Here is an 18,821-nt window from a genome sequence, read left to right on the forward strand (position 1 = left end):
CTTTTGCTTGACTTTCATTTTCTTTTCTTTTCTGCTGCCATGTGAGACGTGCCTTTCACCTTCTGTCATGACTGTGAGGCCTCCCCAACCACGTGGAACTGCGAGTCCATTAAACCTCTTTCTTTTGTAAATTGCCCAGTCTTGGGTATGTCTTTATCAGCAGCGTGAAAACAGACTAATACAACTACACAAAAAAGTCAGTGCATCAAAACAGAAAGAAGCCCCACCAGTACATTTGAAATTACATTTTATTTAAACAGGTAAAATTGTATATATCCTTTTAAAATGAAAATACAAAGTAAGTGAATCAATAATACGAACATGTTTATAGCAGTAATTAAAATAGAGGTAACACTTACCAGTGTGAAAATATCAGAATTCCAATCACACTTGGATCTTCAATGATTGAAGTGTGCATTCCACACAGCAGGGGCTGGTAGATTGAAGATAAATTCCTCCTCCGGATGCGCCATCCTATAGTCAAGTTCTTCCTCATCACCATCCATCAGCTCACACAGTGGGGTAGCTGGCTGCTGTAGCAATTCCACAGTTGTTCCTCCGGTCTTTGGCCATCTTTATGTAGCCATCCATGCCCCACTTTTTACCCCAGCTGAAAGGAGAGCAGGTTTTCCATTTCAGAGGAAGGATAAAGCACATTGGGTTATTAACTTAAACAGTGTGCCAAAAGCCACAGACTTAACATAAAGAATCAGGAGATGCTGACATTCCTGTTCATCCCTTATAAATTCTTGAGTCAAAACCTGCATATCACTTCAATCCCAGACCCAAAACTGTGACCTTTCACAGAACTGCAAAATCAGAAACAGAAAAAAGATAGGATGTCTTTCCAGCCAGATATGCTTCAGAATTAAGAAAATGTTCAGAATTTAGACATGCAATGGGACAAATACCATATTAATATCCCCAGCATACTCGTGACAGCATCTTGACGTTACAATCAAACATTAATATTCTGTGTTCTGCCTAAGGGGGATAAAGACTTCTGGGATTTCGGAAATGTGATTAAGGGCTTGTGGTATGTAAATACTGATTGCAAAAAAGGATTCCCTTTTGAATTTCAACTATAAGTCTTTCTGGCAATTTATACCTGTTCTTCACCAGCCAACATTTATTGTTATCCAAGTCTGCTCCTTCACAGCTGTAGCCAACCACCAGCATAGCATGATCCAGGCCTTCAGGGTCACAGCATGGCTCAAAATAAATTCCTGAGAGAATAAAATGAAGGCTGGGTGAGAAGTTCCCGAGGACACCTGACAGTAACCCACCCTGTCACCCACAGGGAGGGAGGCATCTCTAAAATCAGTGAAATGACACACAGTCCAGATCAGGCTTAACAAGATCTATTGTTATCAAGGCTAGGGAATTAGGCTCTCATCCACAACCAAAAGAAATAGAAATTAGCATAAGTCCTTCATAAAAAAACTTTCCTACAGGCATAAAAGACCACTCATTTTTAAGCTTGTAATTCTACTCTAGAATATCAATCTTAAAAATAGCACAGAACCCCAAAATCCTTGACTCAAAAGGCTCTTTTCAAATTTAATCACAGAAGTAAAAATCTTTGGAAAAATTCTAAGAATACAACAATTAGAGAATATTTAAGTAAATTAAACTATACTATAAATAACATAGCTATTTATAAAAAGTTATGCAGTACAGGTACTCATGGAGATACATTCAACGTAATATCAAATAGAAGCATCGGGTATGATTATTGCGTGTATAGAGTCCATCATTCTGGTGTGTCATGGTGGTTTACTTTTTTTCTGCAATAATTTCTACGAAGAAAGATGCTTATCTTTTTTTATAGAACTGGAAGGAGACATGGCTTGCATCAACAGCAACAGAGATGGGCCCGACAGTTGCCACTGCCTTCGCCAGGTCCTTTTCCCATGAAGGGATGTCCACAAAGCTAGTGTCATTAGCAGCAGAATACTTGGGATTGTACCTACAGGTTTTAACCTTTTGAAGGTAAAGAGGGAGGCGATTTGATTACTACCATCCTTCTCCTGGGGAACCTGAGTCAGAACCACAACACTCAGCAGTTTGCAGCATAGAATTTCCAAGTCAACACTGTTACAAATCATCCAAGGAAGTGAAATGTTATTACTAATAGTTAATTTGAAACTGAAAATTAGCTCAGTTCTTTTCAGCAAGACCTCTAGGTTTACTTTCCGTAAGACATTTTTCACAATGGAGACATCTGTATTCTACGTAGAATGGTTTGTATATCCTCCATGTTACATAGAAGCAAGAACAGCTGCATGTTAACCATGTAATCACAGAACTGTGCAAAGGCTGTAATTTATAATGACAACACTGACAGTTTGCAGATAAGAGATTCCACCATCTAAAATGGGAATTCTGAAAAGTGTCTGTTATCTCTGAAAGTGTCCCAGTAAAACAAAGCAGGAATGGCAGCAAGAAAAGGAGCTCCATTTACCTTTCCTTCATATGGATAGGATGCCTCAGAGTCCAGGCCTCCATTCTCCTGAACATACCGAAGGAATTATCCATGAAGCCACCATTGCAGCCCTCACTGCCTGAGGCCCAGAGCAGTCTACCAGATTCTGCTCACTCAATGAGATAAGTTTGCCTGTTTTCCAGAACATCTGCCCTTCCAGAGCACCAGTTGCACTAAAAGCCCAACAAGAGCCACACTGACCCTGAAAAGAGAATAAAAAAGCTGATATCCACACACACACATACACACACACAAACACATACACACACAGCAAGACTTTTAACAACAGCTCATGTAGCTAAATACTCCTTTAAAAAGTGAACTGCATGTTGCTGCACAGTCTACCGTAGCACAAATGTCAATTGCTTCTTGGCTTTCCTGGGGTGATGGGAGGTCTGAACCTAACACAGTCTCCCCTGATCCTTCACAGGAGTCATGTAGCCTTTCTCTCTCCAGTCCACAGATGTGGGGATCTCAAGAAGCAGGCGTTCCTGGAACTCTTTCCCCTTCCTGTGCTTCTGGTATTGAAAACCATTCATCACCTGCCTGAATTCTTCATTGGTCTTCAAAGAAAAGTAAATAAAATGTTAAGAAGCAAGAGATTAATTTGGTAAAGAACTGAGGAGGGGAAGCACAGAGTTGGGCAGCCCACAGCATACTTACCATGTCTCCAAAGGCAGTTCATGGCCATTGTGAAGCTGTGTTTCCCTTGGCTGTATTCCTGATTGTGCTGTGCAGTCATGTTCACGTTCTTCTCTCACACTGCTCTCCTCCATCCTTCTTCATTCTAAAGGCAAACATGTAACTGATGCTCTTCATTTCTTTTTTTTTTTTTTTTTTTTTTTTTGAGACGGAGTCTCGCTCTGTCACCCAGGCTGGAGTGCAGTGGCACAATCTCGGCTCACTGCAAGCTCCGCCTCCCAGGTTCACGCCATTCTCCTGCCTCAGCCTCCTGAGTAGCTGGAACTACAGGTGCCTGCCACCACGCTAACTTTTTGTATTTTTTTTTTTAGTAGAGACGGGGTTTCACCATGTTAGCCAGGATGGTCTCGATCTCCTGACTTTGTGATCTGCCTGCCTCGGACTCCCAAAGTGCTGGTATTACAGGTGTGACCCATTATGGTTTGAATGTTCCCTCCAAAACTCATGTTGAAACTTAATCCAAAATATGACAAAATAGAGAACGAGCTTTTTAAAGAGGGGGTTGGATCATGAAAGTTCTTCCCTCATGAGTGGATTAATCCACTGATAAGATTACTAGGTTATCTTGGGAGGGAAACTGTTGGATTTATAAGAAGGGGAAGATAGACCTGAGCTAGCATGTTAGCATACTCAGCCCTCTTGCCATATGATACCCTGTGCTACCTTGGGACTCTTCTGAGAGTCCCCACAAGCAAGAAGGCTCTCAAAAGACATGCCCCATCGACCTTGGATTTCCAAGCCTCCTTAGCTGTAGAAAATAAATTCAGTTCTTTGTAAATTACTCAGTTTTAGGTATACTGCTATAAGCAACAGAAAATGGACTAAGACAATGGTCTTATCCAGAACTTTGTAAACTAGAATTGGCTGTAATTTAGCTTCAGTATGTATTTTTTTTACAGATTCAAAATAATTTTGTTTTTAACTGTACAATGGAGTGTCATAAGCTTTTCCACACGTAGAGGCTCTAAATATCAGTCTGGCATTGTGATAAAGCAGAGAGTTTAAACTCAATCCTATTTGTGCCCCATGACTGTTCTTTCTGGTTACAGTTCAGAAAGATAGGAATGGATGTGTAACTCAAGGAGAAGCATATAATACACGAGGCTGTTTCTCAAAATTTTGATTTAGAAAATGAAGTATTCTAGTATGTTAATTATAGGCATTTCAACTGAGAAGTCTAATAGCATTGGGCCAGAATTGTCGCAGCAGTCCAAAGCCATGGATAAACTTAAGTTAAAGGGAACAAATACTAACAGCCTTCCAAATTAATCTGTATTGGAGAAGATGATAAACAGATGAATGGGAACTAGAAACCATGCAGACTTGCAACCAGATATAAAACAAACAGCTATCTAATGATTCCTTATTTACTCTGAGCCCAAGAGATTCTTGTATCCTTTCAGTTAAACCCGTTTTACTAAGGAAATTTAAATAAGATTCTGTCTCTTGCAGGAAAATAACATCTAAGACATCGTCGTATTTAATACTGCTTTAATTTTGTTTACAACAGTGGTCCCCAACCTCTTTGGTACCAGGGATTCATTTTGTGGAAGACAATATTTCCATGGACAGGGTTGAGGGGAAGGTTTCGGGATGAAACTGTTCCACTACTCAGATCATCAACCATCAGATTCTCATAGGATCAACCTAGATCACTTGAATGCGCAGTTCACAGTAGAGCTGGTGCTTCTGTGAGAATCAAATGCTGCCAATGATCTGATAGGAGGCAGAGCTCAGGAGTAATGCTCACTCTACCTCTCCCATTCTGCTGTGTGGCCCAGTTCCTAAAAGGCCCGGTACCAGTTTGTGGCCCGGGGATTGGGACCCTTGTTTTACACTATAACATTTCCACACGTCTCTCATGGCCTTTCAGATCCACTGATTGTCTCAACTCAGGTCCGGCTACCTGAAAATTTGATTATTTTTTAAAATTGAATTTGAGTATCTTTATGTTGAATACACAGTCTCCACTTTTACACAGCCCCTACTGTCTTACATCATACCTCTCTAGCCCTGGAAGATACCAACTTTACATTCACTTTTCCTGTTTTAGGGCTATTATTTTATCTTCAATTATCAAAATCTATCTACATTTAGATACTTTAACTTGAAAATACATAGTAAACAATTACAGATTATTTAAAATAGCAGTTTTCCCATGAGTATAAAAAAATAAGAACAATAAAAGCAGTATTTGTTGAGTATTTTAAATTGCCAGGCACTGCACAATGTGCTTTGCTTAAGTAAATGTTTGACAAAATAAAAGGTCTTTTAAAAGTTCCATGCTTTAACATTAATAACCATATAAAGATAAGGTTAGACTTTCTATCAAATTAGCAGTTTTGTGAAGATAGGCCTTTTCTGCTATATAGAATCTCCTCAAACCTGAGTGTTCATATTATGGATTATCTAGTATACTCCATAGCTATCAAGTTTGTGTGTGTTTCTTTCTCAAGCAAGCTACCTTATTTCTCCTTATTTCTTCAGACTTATCCTCTCATTTCTTTTCTTTACTTTTTTTTCTTTTTTCTTTTTTTTTGAGACGGAGTTGCACTCTTGTTGCCCAGGCTGGAGTGCAACGGCATGATCTCGGCTCATCACAACCTCTGCCTCCCGGGTTCAAGTGATTCTCCTGCCTCAGCCTCCCGAGTAGCTGGGATTACGGGTATGCGCCACCACGTCCAGCTAATTTTGTATTTTTAGTAAAGACAGGGTTTCTCCATGTTGGTCAGGCTGGTCTCAAACTCCTGACCTCAGGTGATCCGCCCGCCTCAGCCTCCCAAAGTGCTGGGATTACAGGCATGAGCCACCGAGACTGGCGCCTAACCTCTCATTTCTAAGGAAATGACAAATTAAGTCTTTTATGCAAATACAGTGTATGGTCATTTAAAAATAGTTTTTGTAATAGATGTCTCTGTACATAAATCTATTTAATTTTTTCTCTTTTACAGTAAAAAGGCAATACTGTGTTTTAGCTTCACCAAAAATTTCAGTAGACCAATTGTGTAAAGGGATGCATTTATATGAATTTTTTTGACATAGTAAAAACTAAGAGGGGAAGTTATTAAAATATTTCAGCATAAATTCCCTTTCCTTGAAATTGCAATCGTCATGTGTAGCTACAATTCTTCAGTATTCCTCTGTAGTATAAGTAGCTACAATTCCTCAGTATAAGAAACACTAAGGTGGAAAATTAATTGTTAAGAGAACAAAGTCATAACAAAACAACAAAACAAAAAAGTAGGATATAGAAACATTAACTAAATATCACTCTTGAAGCTGACATAAGAGAAATTATTGTACTAGACACTGTGGTTCATCATCCAGACCCCATCTTCGTGGGAACACATCAATCCCACACTCATAGGGAATATCAGCAGCTGACCATTCACACCTGTACCTTTCACTAACTATTGCCCTAAGACTAAAACGAACTAACCCAAAGTGGTGCCTCCTTTCAGAGAGCAGCCATTGACCCATGGCTGGCTAATGTAGTGATACAAACATGCAACTGCTTTGCATCAATTCGGAACAACTCTGAAAGAGGCCCAGGAGGATTGGCTGAAGACTCAGTTCAAATTTGTCAAATAAAGTACACCATGCCCAGCTGAATTTACATTGTTTACTATGAGTATGCCCCATGAAGTATTTAGGAATTACATATACTAAACATTATTCATGATTTATCTGAAATGTAAATTCAACTGGGCAACTTGTACTTTTACCTGGTAAATCTGGGAGCTTTTCCTTAGTTGCATCTGTATGGTAGGTAAGCATGTCGGTATGCCCAGACCTCCCTTCTTTGCTTCCTTATAAGTGCGTCCCAGAAAACAAGTATTCATCTCAGAGCCAATAGGCATTGAGGCATTTGATAATCAAACTCCCAAAGTTCAAGGAAAAAGAGAGTATCCCAAAAGCACCAAGAGAACAAACAAACAAACAATAACATACAATGGAGCTTCAGTATATCTGGCAGCAGACTTTTCTGTGGAAACTTTACAGCCAGGAGAGGGTGACATGACACATTTGAAGTGCTGTTTATGGGTCCCTTCGGATTGTAATGGGGAAAACAAGAATTGTAGCAGGAAGAATTAAAAGAGAAGGCTGGGCACGGTGGCTTGCGCCTGTAATCCCAGCACTTTGGGAGGTCGAGGTGGGCGGATCACGAGGTCAGGAGATCGAGACCATCCTGGCTAACACGGTGAAACCCCGTCTCTAGTAAAAATACAAAAAATTAGCCGGGCGAGGTGGCGGCTATCTGTAGTCCCAGCTACTCGGGAGGCTGAGGCAGGAGAATGGCGTGAACGCCAGGGGGCAGAGCCTACAGTGAGCCGAGATCGCGCCACTGCACTCCAGCCTGGGTGAAAGAGCGAGACACCGTCTCAAAAAAAAAAAAAAAAAAAAAAAAAAAAAAAAAAAAAGAAAAGACAAAAGCTTTTTTTTTTTTTTTTAATAATCCGATCTTTATTTCTATTGAGAGGCAGGCACCCAAATGCTGCTTCTGTCGGGGAGTGAATCTGTAAATTCTTTGTAACTCTGTGCTACCTATTTGTTAACCTGTGTCATTTGTTCTCCTGCTGACTTCTTGCAAACACTTGCCAGTGGGTACCTGAAGCCTCTTACATCTTCTGTGGCATGGACTTGCCTGTATTTAGCATATTCAGTCATCTAAAGTGGGAAGAAGAATCTGGCATCTTTTCTCTTTCCCCATCTTGCCATCAAAAGCTGCCTCAATGAGCATATAGCCTTCAGAATTTTGAAAGCAAGAAGCAGGTAACAACTGGCCATGTTTAGCTTCATCTTGAAACTCTTGAGGACACCTATCGAACTTTCCCAAAACCGTCTTGTCATGTATGGTTCCACTGCAGGACAGGTGCAATGCTGAGTGCCAGCAGGAGAGAGATATCCCATTCTTTCCTTCTTGAAATTGCTCCCAGTCTTTTTGAGCTCTCTATTTGGAGGAAGAACTAAAGCGAGTTTAGTTCTCCTTACAAAAGAGAAAATAATTAAAAGCACTCTCACTTAGGTAACTAATTCACTTTCTATATGTTAATTCTTAGAATGTCTAGTCCTCTCTTTACATAAGAGTACAGGTAATTGAGGTCAGTGAAGGTTTTAGTTACAGAACTGGTCTGGCTACTTTTTATTAAAACCTGCAAAGACTTAACTGTTCTTCTATAATTTAGGGATACTCATCATTTAATAGGGAATAAACAAAAATTTGAGACATAAGGAAATTCTGTATCCATTTTATATATATATATATATATTACATATAGAAAAAATGGTTTAGAAGAGGAGTTAATATCAATTTAAAAATGGGAATTTTAAAGCTGGGAATAATACATAGCACAAATATGTATAAGGATTCAGCAAAATGTTAGTTGAAACAGGGGGCTAAATAAACTTGAAGTTTAAGAAAGATAAGAAATGAACCCAAATATGCATAAATCTGAGGACAAAATTTGATATTGCTGCTAATAAAAAAGGGAGGGGCATCATACTGGGAGGCTTCATTAATAAAAGTAACAAATTATGAGAACAAATAGTCTTATTATAGTTTATCTGGTGAAGTATTTTAATGAGGCATAGCTGTCTGTTCCATTACCGAACGAGTTTTCTTATGTGTGCTCTGGTAGATTTTCATACGGCTACACTGAAAGATATTCCCAAATGTCTGACTAATAACTCTATTTATAGGCAACTGTTCTGAAGGTTTAAAATAAGGAGGTTGGGGTTCATTTGGAAGCAGTGGGAAAAAATGCTAATGCTGGGCTTTGAATTTTATGGATGCTGTAGCTGTTATTTTTCAATTAAATAAATGTTTTATATGCCATGTTTTGTAGCTATTGCATTTAAACTGTCCTCATCTTTTTGCCCAGCAAAAAACCCATTAAGATCTTCACTGAGATTGATTCTAGGTTTTTTATAAAATTAATAACTTTGCTACTGGTTTCTCAAAAAGGAGTAGAAATGACTTTTCAATGCAAATGCCAGTTTTTGATACAGTGAAATTATTCTGTCTGTAGTGACTATTTGAACTTTTATCAGCAATTGGACACTGAGAGATTTAGTACATGAACACATTTATCCTTAGATTATCTAATACATGCTTTGCACCCTGCACCATAAAACCTGATCTATTTTTAAAGTTTTGGTTGTTCTGAAAACTGAAATGAAATTGTATTAAGTGGCATTTTGACTGGGGAGGAAAAAAAAACTTCACGTGGTTTAAGAGAATGGATGCCGGCAATTGACTGTCTACTGTTTATTCAAAGCTTATAGATTAGCAGCCAGATGTGGCAGAAAGTTGGCTGATTTTTTTTATTCACAACAAAAATGATGCTGTGCTAAATGAATGGAGGTTTGTTATCTCAGTAATAAGTAAAAGGAACATGAAAGCCCTTGTGTTTAATGTTCATGCAAATAAGCTATTTGCAGGTGGCTTTTGGGCAGGGTCAAGTATTTTCAAATATTTTTCAAAACTGGGTCAAGTTTTTTAATTGTCAAAAATTACCAGCTAGAGGAAAACCTCCTAAAAACTTTATTAGGCTATTTCCCAAGTAAATGAAATGACAAGTTACTTATCATTTAATAAATTACATATGAAAATTCTTTTCCTTATGATTTCATCAATAAATAAATTCTAGAGGATTCTAGATATATTTATTTGCCATCTATTTTTTTAATGTGGTATCAAATTTTGTGGATATTCTTTAATTTAGAGAATCAAATTCTTAAAATGGCATTGAACATTTAATTTAAAATGCCCTTCTTGAACCATACATGTTTATTAAAAAATTATTTTATATAGGTTATCCATTAAAAAACTATTTTCTATATATGTAAACATTTACGATAACTGCTCATTAGTTTGGTCCATATTTATCTACCTATTTATTAAACAATACAAATCATATGCTTTGTAAAAATAAAGGCCTAGTCTAATATTACTCTGTCAGAAATAAAATAATTCAGAGAAGTCTGTATTACAAGACAAAATAAAACAAAATACAAAATGATGAGAATCAAAAAACCATTGCCAAATTTCCAGCTATGACATTTACTCTCCACGTGGCCTTAGGTATCTTACTCTCTTATTTTAACCTTTCTTTGATTACTGTAAAAATAATTTGCTACTAAGAAGCCCTCTTGCTTTAGTAGCTGTGAGTATAAAATTAAGAACATAATTCACAAAAAGTGTTTTAGTCTTCCTGGAAACATTTTAAAATATCAATTAATCATTGAACAATACACAATCGCCTGATCATTTGCTAAGAGAGGGTTGCATTCTCATCTCTGTTCACTTCTGTCCTTTCTGAGACTCATACAAGTATGAGAGCTAGAAAAAATATTAATGTGTAGTAATTCAAAATTTCTTGTTCATGAATCACTTCAGCAGTGCAAATAATACTTTGTAATTTTAAAAAGGCATTTTTATTAATATACTTCTACTATTCTACCCCAATCAACAGCAAATTTACCTAAAACATGAGACTACTGGTACTGCTAATTTTTAGAAAAGAAAGACATAAGAGCTACTATTAAACGCAATGAATCCTTTATCTACAATGAGAATGTCCATGAGTCAGCTCTTCTGACCCTCTGGCCAGCGTTCTGGAGTTACTGATCTGCAACTTTCTAATTGAACTCTAGCTCAGTATGTGAGAGCAGCCGTGGGTGAACCAGTGGAGCAAGATTTAAGCCTTGACATTGCCATTAATGATTCACCACCTGTTGCAAGTTCAATAAGTTATTCACACACCAAATTGTGGACGCAGAATTCAGTGAGATAAACTAAGAAAGATTGGGGGTGAATAAATGTTTGCTAAATCAGAATTGTTAATGATAGAAATCTGTATCTTAACAAAGTTGAGAAATCTTGTCTTCTTAACGTGTATTTATTGACTTCCCAGGGTATGTCTTAATGAGGAAACATAGCATCCGGCATTTATTATTAGAATGATAAGGAATAATAAACCACAGTGATTGAGAGACAGGGAAAGGCAGGGAGACCAAGAGACACAGTAACAGAAGCAGATTAATTGACTGATGAAATAAACTTGAGATAAGAGAGCATAGAGGAGGTTCAAAAGATGGAACCATATATTCCTCTCTATCCACTCCCACCATCAAGGGAATTAATAGCATATTCTATAATGAATCCCTGATAAATATTAGTCTATAATTGAAAATCTATTAAAATGACTATTTCTTAGGGTACAGAAAAATATTAAAACAAGTAAAGAAAAGTTGCCATAGGATGGAATATTATATTTTCCTGCATGTCTGCTTCAAGGCTGAATCCTAATGGTCATGTATGTAGGTAAATTATTCTTTTTACAGCAACTTCTGGGAGGTGGTATTTGGTGGAGTATAAAAGGCAAGGGGTATAGTGAGGGTAAAGTGTAAGTACTTTGATTTTGAGCCTTGACTATATTGGACTTGGGATCTCAGAAATCTTGGGGATAAACAGTGGATTAAATCCATAAATTAGTAAAGTGTTGATTATACAACAGGTAGAACTGTGTGCCACTTTTGGAGGGATAGTCTTCTTTTTTAAAAAAAACAAAAGGCCTTAAAGGCTTTATATATATATAAAGCCTTTTTTAATTACAATAAATACATATTTTTTTAATGAAACAATCTGCACATATACAATTCCACTCTCAAGAAAGGCAATTATTTACATAATTATACAGAAATTCCTATAATTATGAAAATAATTGCCTTTCTTCAGAGTGGAGTTCTATATGTGCAGATTGTTTCATTTTAAGAAAAGAAATATTTATTGATTTGATTAACTGAAGTTCTGGATGCTTAAAAAATGATTAAAATACACAGATCTACTGTCTTCATGAAATTTTAATGTCTTATAAGAAATTCAAGTAATAAAGACTACAACATTTATTATTTAACTGCAACATGTGTTATCTATTATCCTAACTGTGGTTAGGAAGCACCATTATTTATTATATCTAAATTAACCAAGTTGTATCCTGTAACAGGTTTCCTGTTAGTCACTCACGTCTTCTAACTTCTGAAGTATTGTTTAAATTACAAGGGAGAAACCTAGATACTACATTTTCTAGGATCTCAGGACAATAGAGCTCCAGGTAAAATTATGCTAAACAAGGGCATGAGTGTAAGATGTGGATGTCACAGTGAAGAGGTTTAGAGCATTTTTCTGGTGACCTCTTGTTTAGGTTTGACAAGCATCTAAAATCATTGTTAGCAACTTTCCCATAATTATTGCGTTTTCAACCTTTATGAAAATAGCAGCATTTTTTTTCCTTTCTTTGCCCATGCACACCATCTAATCATGAGATAAGTCTCTTCTTAGTCCCTATATTAAATACATGACATACATAGATTGGGATCTTTTTCTGACCTGTTCCTGTCTGATACATTCTTCCACTCTAAGATGAGTTCATACTCATCTTCTGAAGCCCCTGGGAAATGGAAATATTTTTTCATATTAGATGTTGGTAGAGACCCATCATTTAATGAACATCTATGTGCCAGGAAATGTACAAGGCACTTAGATACATTATTCATGTAACTCACACAAATGTATCAACAACACAACAAAATGACTGTATGAAACAATTATTATATCCCTTATATGGAAACAGATGCAGAGAGGAAGATAGTGTAAATAGAGGATTCAAGAATTAAACATCCATCTGTCCAACTGACTACAAGCTCTTTCATAAAATGCTAATTTATCTCCTGCTTCTAATTTTCTTATCAAAAATTGTCATCTATTGTTATTGGGTCTATGGGTGGGTAGTGACTCCTTGGTTTCTATTTTGTTCTAGTGGATTACTGTCTTCTTTATTTTTGTTCTAGTGTTTATTGAGAGTCCTAATTAATTAACCTGGCTGCCCCGACTTCCATCAGCTCACCATTGTCTCTTCTCCCAGCTCATAATTTCTGTAACAGAGCTCTAAGTGATGCTAAAGTTCTGCTATATGCTGCCAGTCTCTCCAGATCCAAGTGCCTCTTGTTGGCCAAGTTTATATGCACATGTTTAAAATCTTCTTATTGACTCTATATACGAAGTCTTCACATGCCTTCCTCCTTAAAATAATAGCATTGTGAGAAGAAAAAACATCATCATTCTTTTTAAAACTAATTCAGGATGTCTAGGTAATACAACAACAAGAAGTGGGGGAATATTTACCTGGTAGTTCTGTCCCTCATTATCATTCTCACTCAGGTATCTGAAAAAAATCTTGCTGCAGAAAAGAAAAAAAAATGTATAAGGTATAAAGAAAAAGTTTGCTTCACATCATAACCATTACCCATCCCATTGCGGAAGGGAAGATTGTACACTACATGATTCCGGGGAGCAGCATTCACATAGACTATAGTGTGCATGGTACATGCAAAAGACCCCATAGTACTACCCGCTTTGTCCTCCTTGTAGACATGCTCACGGATGATCCATGCTCCCTGACCTGGAGTAGTCAAATAACAGAGTAGCATCAATTTATTATCATTCTTTCCAGACCATTTTCTAGGTATTCCCATTATATATTCCTTCAAATAGAAGGATCTTATTCTGTACATCGCATCTCACTGTACACATTTTTTTCTGAAATCTGAAATCTGAGTATTTTAATTTTATACAGTTTTCAATTGTGATAAGTACCTGACAGACTGACCTGACCTAACTCTCTCTAAGCTAAAACACTCATAAACTAGCACAGAAGCTTTACATGTTTATCCATTTCTCTAATTTACTTATCTATTGTTTCCTGAAACATCTATTAATCTTGCAGTTATCTGAGATGACTGTGAGCTTACTATTTGCCAGTGATAGCATGAGCACCTTGGTTTAGTCTAGTGGCTGGCATTTATTTCCCTAAACTCTGGCAGCAAGTTTAGCTGTGAGCATATTTTTTATCAGAACAATCATCCATCTTTAACTACATGTGAGGAAAGTACTTTCTTATATTGCATTACACATTTTTATATGGCCACAGAAATCCTTACTTAATCTGACAAAATTAAGGTAGATTTCTTTCTTGTAAGGTCAAGGAAAGAATCATTCTGTACTGTTTCCATGGAGATGTTTCTCCTTTTCTCAATTGCCAATTGTCTACTGTGTGTCCTGGGTTCCTTCTTCTCATATGTCATGAGGATTCTCACCCCAGCATTCTGCTCCTCTGAGTCAAAGCCCTTGACTTTTCACTTCTCAGTTGTTTTGTTTGTAGTTTTTTTTTGCTTTTCTTTATTTTTCTTACTCTATAAATGCTATGGAAGTGTATGTAAAAATTTACCCATCTTTTAGTTTATATTTGTTATCACACTTTATTCATATACCAAACCATACAGGAAATGAATATAAGCAGATCTTTCTTAGTAGGAGGTAGAAGTAAAATTTTGTTTAGAATAAAAACAGAAAAAAAGAGAATCAAATTCCGTATCACCAGTTTGCTTCTGAATGCCGAATAAGTTTCCACTTATGAGCTTGCTACTGTACACAACTCAAGGGCTTGTAAAAAATTGTCTAAATGATAGTGGTTAAGGACGTACTTTAGGCTAGGTTACTTTAAAAAAATATATCATCACTTCTGCCACCAAAAGTGAATTTGGGCCGGTCGCGGTGGCTCATGCCTGTAATCCCAGCACTTTGGGAGACCAAGGCGGGTGGATCACGAGGTCAGGAGTTCAAGACCAGCCTGACCAACATGGTGAAATCCCGTCTCTACTAAAAATACAAAAATTAGCTGGGCATGGTGGCGGGCACCTGTAATCCCAGCTACTCAGGAGGCTGAGGCAGGAGAATTGCTTGAACCTGGGAGGCGGAGGTTGCAGTGAGCTGAGACTGCGCCACTGCACTCTAGCCTAGGCAACAGAGCGAGACTCCGTCTCAAAAAAAAAAAAAAAAAAAATGTGAATTTGATGTATCCCAGCTACTCGGGAGGCTGAGGCAGGAGAACCCCTTGAACCCGGGAGGCAGAGGTTGTAGTGAGCCAAGACTGTGCCACAGCACTCCAGCCTGGGCGAAAGAGCGAGACCCCCTCTCAAAAAAAAAAAAAAAAAAAAAAAAGAGAATAAACAACACATCTCACATACACACCCACCCCCAAGCAACAAGTGATGAACAAATGCCCTCTTACCCCAAATACCAAATACCCTCTTACCCCGAATACCAAACACACAAAAATCCAATCTGTCTCCTTCTACCAAACGAATTTTAGATAGTCACTTTCTCATAATTACCTTAAGCTCCCTGACTTGCTGCTCGTCCTTTCTCTGGCAAAATCTCATCCCTCGATGAGCCCCACTTTGTGTTTGCTCAATGACACCACTCAGCTGAACCAGAAAAAATATCAAAAAGTGGTCAGAGATATCATCATAAATTCAAATTACTTACACAAAAAATTGGCCCTAAATGTTTCCAGAAATCAATAAAAGTTGTGTTTCTCCAATGACATCATTTCTTCAGAACCCGAACATGTATAATCTATTTTTCCTATGTTCTTCTAAAGTTTATTCAACTTCTCTCATCTGATATCTTGCCAAATCATTCAAAGAGAATATATATCCCATTCTCTCAAAGAGAATATATATTCCCATCACCTGAGAAAATAATATGCACAGGATGCGCCTACTTCACCTTTCTCAGCCTCATCATGTCAGAAAAAGTACTCCTCCTTTTGTCACAACGCAAATCTGAGACAAAAGATTTAGATGGCCTGTAATTCCAGCACTTGGGGAGACCAATGCAGGCAGATTATTTGAGTCTAAGAGTTCGAAAGAAGCCTAAGCAACTTAGGAAACTGCATCTCTCAAACAAATACAAACCATTAGCCTAGCATGGTGGTGTGGTGGCACATGCCTGTAGTCCAGCTACTCAGGGTGGGGAGCACTGAGGTGGGAGGATCACCTGAGCTGGAAGGTTGTGGCTGCAGTGAGCCGTGATCACGTCACTGCACTCCAGCCAGGGCAACAGATATTTTTAAAAGGATCTTCTCTGTTAAAAATAATCAAATAAACAGGTGGCCATGAGGCTGAGGTGGCGGCAGTGCACTCAGTTCCTCCTTGAATAAACCAAAATTTGACTCAGTGTAAATAATAAAAGGAAACTTAAGCTTAACCAATCAGAAACCACCAACTAACATCTAACTAGAGACTTTCCACTGTAATGTTCCAAATGAGGCCACTGCTCCACTTTACCCAATCAAGTATTTTATTTTTCTCCCACATTCACCATATAAAATTCTTCCCCCACCCTCCCTAAGCCTCTCTGTTGGGCCTCTGAGCTGCTTGCAGTCTGGAGCTGCCTAGTTTATACATTTCTGATGCTCAAATATATTTTCTAATGTTTCAAAGTGGCTCTGGTGTAGGAGGTTGTTCATGGAGTGACAGGAATTGAGGCCATATGAGACAGGAATTGAGAGTGTACAGGAATTGAGGCCATATGAGATCTCTGGACTCTGCACTCCATTTTGCTGTACACTCAAAACTACTCTAAAATAATAATATATCTTTAAAAATCTATAACTATCATGTAGCCCTTTTCAAGTCTCCAACTGGTTGGAGCCAGTTCGATTAAAGCTCAGAAAAAGCTGGTTAATAAGCTAGTTCTGACCCAACTGGCAAGAAGAGGCAGGAAAGACCCAGGCCAGGGGAGTATATTGCACATGCATGCACCAGGAAACTGGAGGAAGCCTGGAGGCCCTTTAGCCTGGTCCTGAGCCTGCTGAAACTGCAGTTACAGGCACAGATGCCTGGGGCACCACTCTGAATCTGCCAACATCCCAGGCCACATGAAGACAAATGCGCAGAGTCTCCTCTGCAATTGGTAGCTAAGGATGTTAGGCCATGATTGGACTAGGATGGGAGATGAACTGAGAACTACAGATTCTGTAGGCTTTTGTTGTCTCTTTCCACCCCCAAGCAACAAGTGATGAACACACACACACACACACCCCATAGTGACTAACAGGATCTCCCTCCAGGGGATTTGCAGAGAGGGGAGCAGAAAACATCCCAGGAGCCTTTCACAGCTACTTCCTTGAGCCCCCTTTCAGACAGTGCCGTCTAGACCTGTCTCAGCCCAAGCATCACCACCCTGATATGCAGAAGCTGGCATCCTTACCTGAAATTCAACATCAAGAAATGATCTCTTCTACTCAACACTGATAGAAATATCTCTAAGCAACGTCATCATTGGCAGGGGTGGAGTGGGGGAGTTTCTTAAGAAGTGAGGTGTCTGCCTACCACCTAGAGAACCTGGAAATTTCCATCTGTGCCACAAAGTCCAAATCACTGGCCATTGCCCCAGTGTATGGCAGATTAGAACATCTCTCCATTAGATCTGGGTTTCTATTCCATTGAGTGAAATGGCTTTTCTATTACAGGAACAGAATAAGGGATCAAAAGGGTCTTACAACTGAACTCCAGTGTACAGTCTGCACAGACACTAGGCTTGTGCAAATATGACACAGCGAGGTCCCAGGACCCTTAAGCCAGCTCAATGTACTGAGTTTCAGGAAACAGTGAGATACATTCAGCAAAACAGTGGGCTTCATGCTGAAAGAAGTCAATCCAAGTAAACACACATCACACACACACACACACACACACACACACACAGACACCTTAGTGGCCAATAGGTCCTCTCACCAAAAACCTGCGATCAGGAGAGCAGAAAGCCTCCCAGGGGTCCACCACTGCCCTTTCTGGAGCCCCTTATCAGACAGCCAGCCCCAGGACAGCACTGTCTGATCCTGGTTCAGCCCAAACCGCCATCACCCTGTGATGTGGGAGCTAGCCACTTCACCAGAACCTCTGTGTCAGAAAAATGTCTCTTCCTTTTAAAATGATGAGGGGGAACCTTCAGACAGTGTCCTGATTAGGGTGGTTGGAGAGGGGGCTTTCCCAGAAAGTCAGGCAGGGCAGGGCTGAAGCCCTCTGGGTTACCTGAGTGCTTTTGATATGAAGGCAGGTAAGACTGGACAGGTGGGGGTGTTAATGAAGGGATGGACTAGGGTGTGCTGAAGAACTCCACTTGGGCTTTGCACACCAGGGAAAATGACCATAAAACATCCCATCTTCACTGCTCAGAGAAGGCTAGATCTGCTGTGAGCTAGAAAGCCATGTGGGGGCAGCTGATGAGTCATCAAATGGGAGAAATCTGAGAGCCATGTGTTCCACAGGCCTCTGGTCCTTGTTCAGACAGCAGGGCACTGTGAGATGTGGCTCCTTGGCCCTTTCCAGACACCACCTTGATTGCCTGCTGCAGGGAAAGAGACTGAAGCCCAAGAATGGGGTCTTGCTCACCATAGGATGATGGCTCAGTGTGCAGAGCTGAGCTATGGCCCAAGAGGCAGAAGGTGGGGATGACCCAGGCTGAGCTGCGGGAGCCAACTGAACATGTACTTGCTAAGAAGCTGTGGGCTAAGATGCCTTGGGACTCCAGTCTGGGTCTAGAATTGTAGCAAAACAGGCTACTGGTAAAAGTTCTTGGGGAGCCAACTCACTTCTGCTGTCATCCGAGGGCAGACAAACCAAGCCCCACCACTTCCCACTTCCTCTGAAAGCCACCTGCCCCTCTGATCGACCACACCACAATGGTGTCACTCTGTAAGGCACAGGCAGACAAGGCATCCAGCCA

General features: G+C 39.1%; 1 pseudogene; it reads right to left on the reverse strand.

Moving 5' to 3' along the window:
• Positions 1-230: 230 nt before the first annotated feature.
• Positions 231-18,821, reverse strand: part of LOC129480916 (procathepsin L-like) — a 63,391-nt pseudogene continuing 44,800 nt past the window's right edge.

Source organism: Symphalangus syndactylus, chromosome 4, assembly GCF_028878055.3.
Source record: "Symphalangus syndactylus isolate Jambi chromosome 4, NHGRI_mSymSyn1-v2.1_pri, whole genome shotgun sequence".
NCBI lineage: Eukaryota > Metazoa > Chordata > Mammalia > Primates > Hylobatidae > Symphalangus > Symphalangus syndactylus.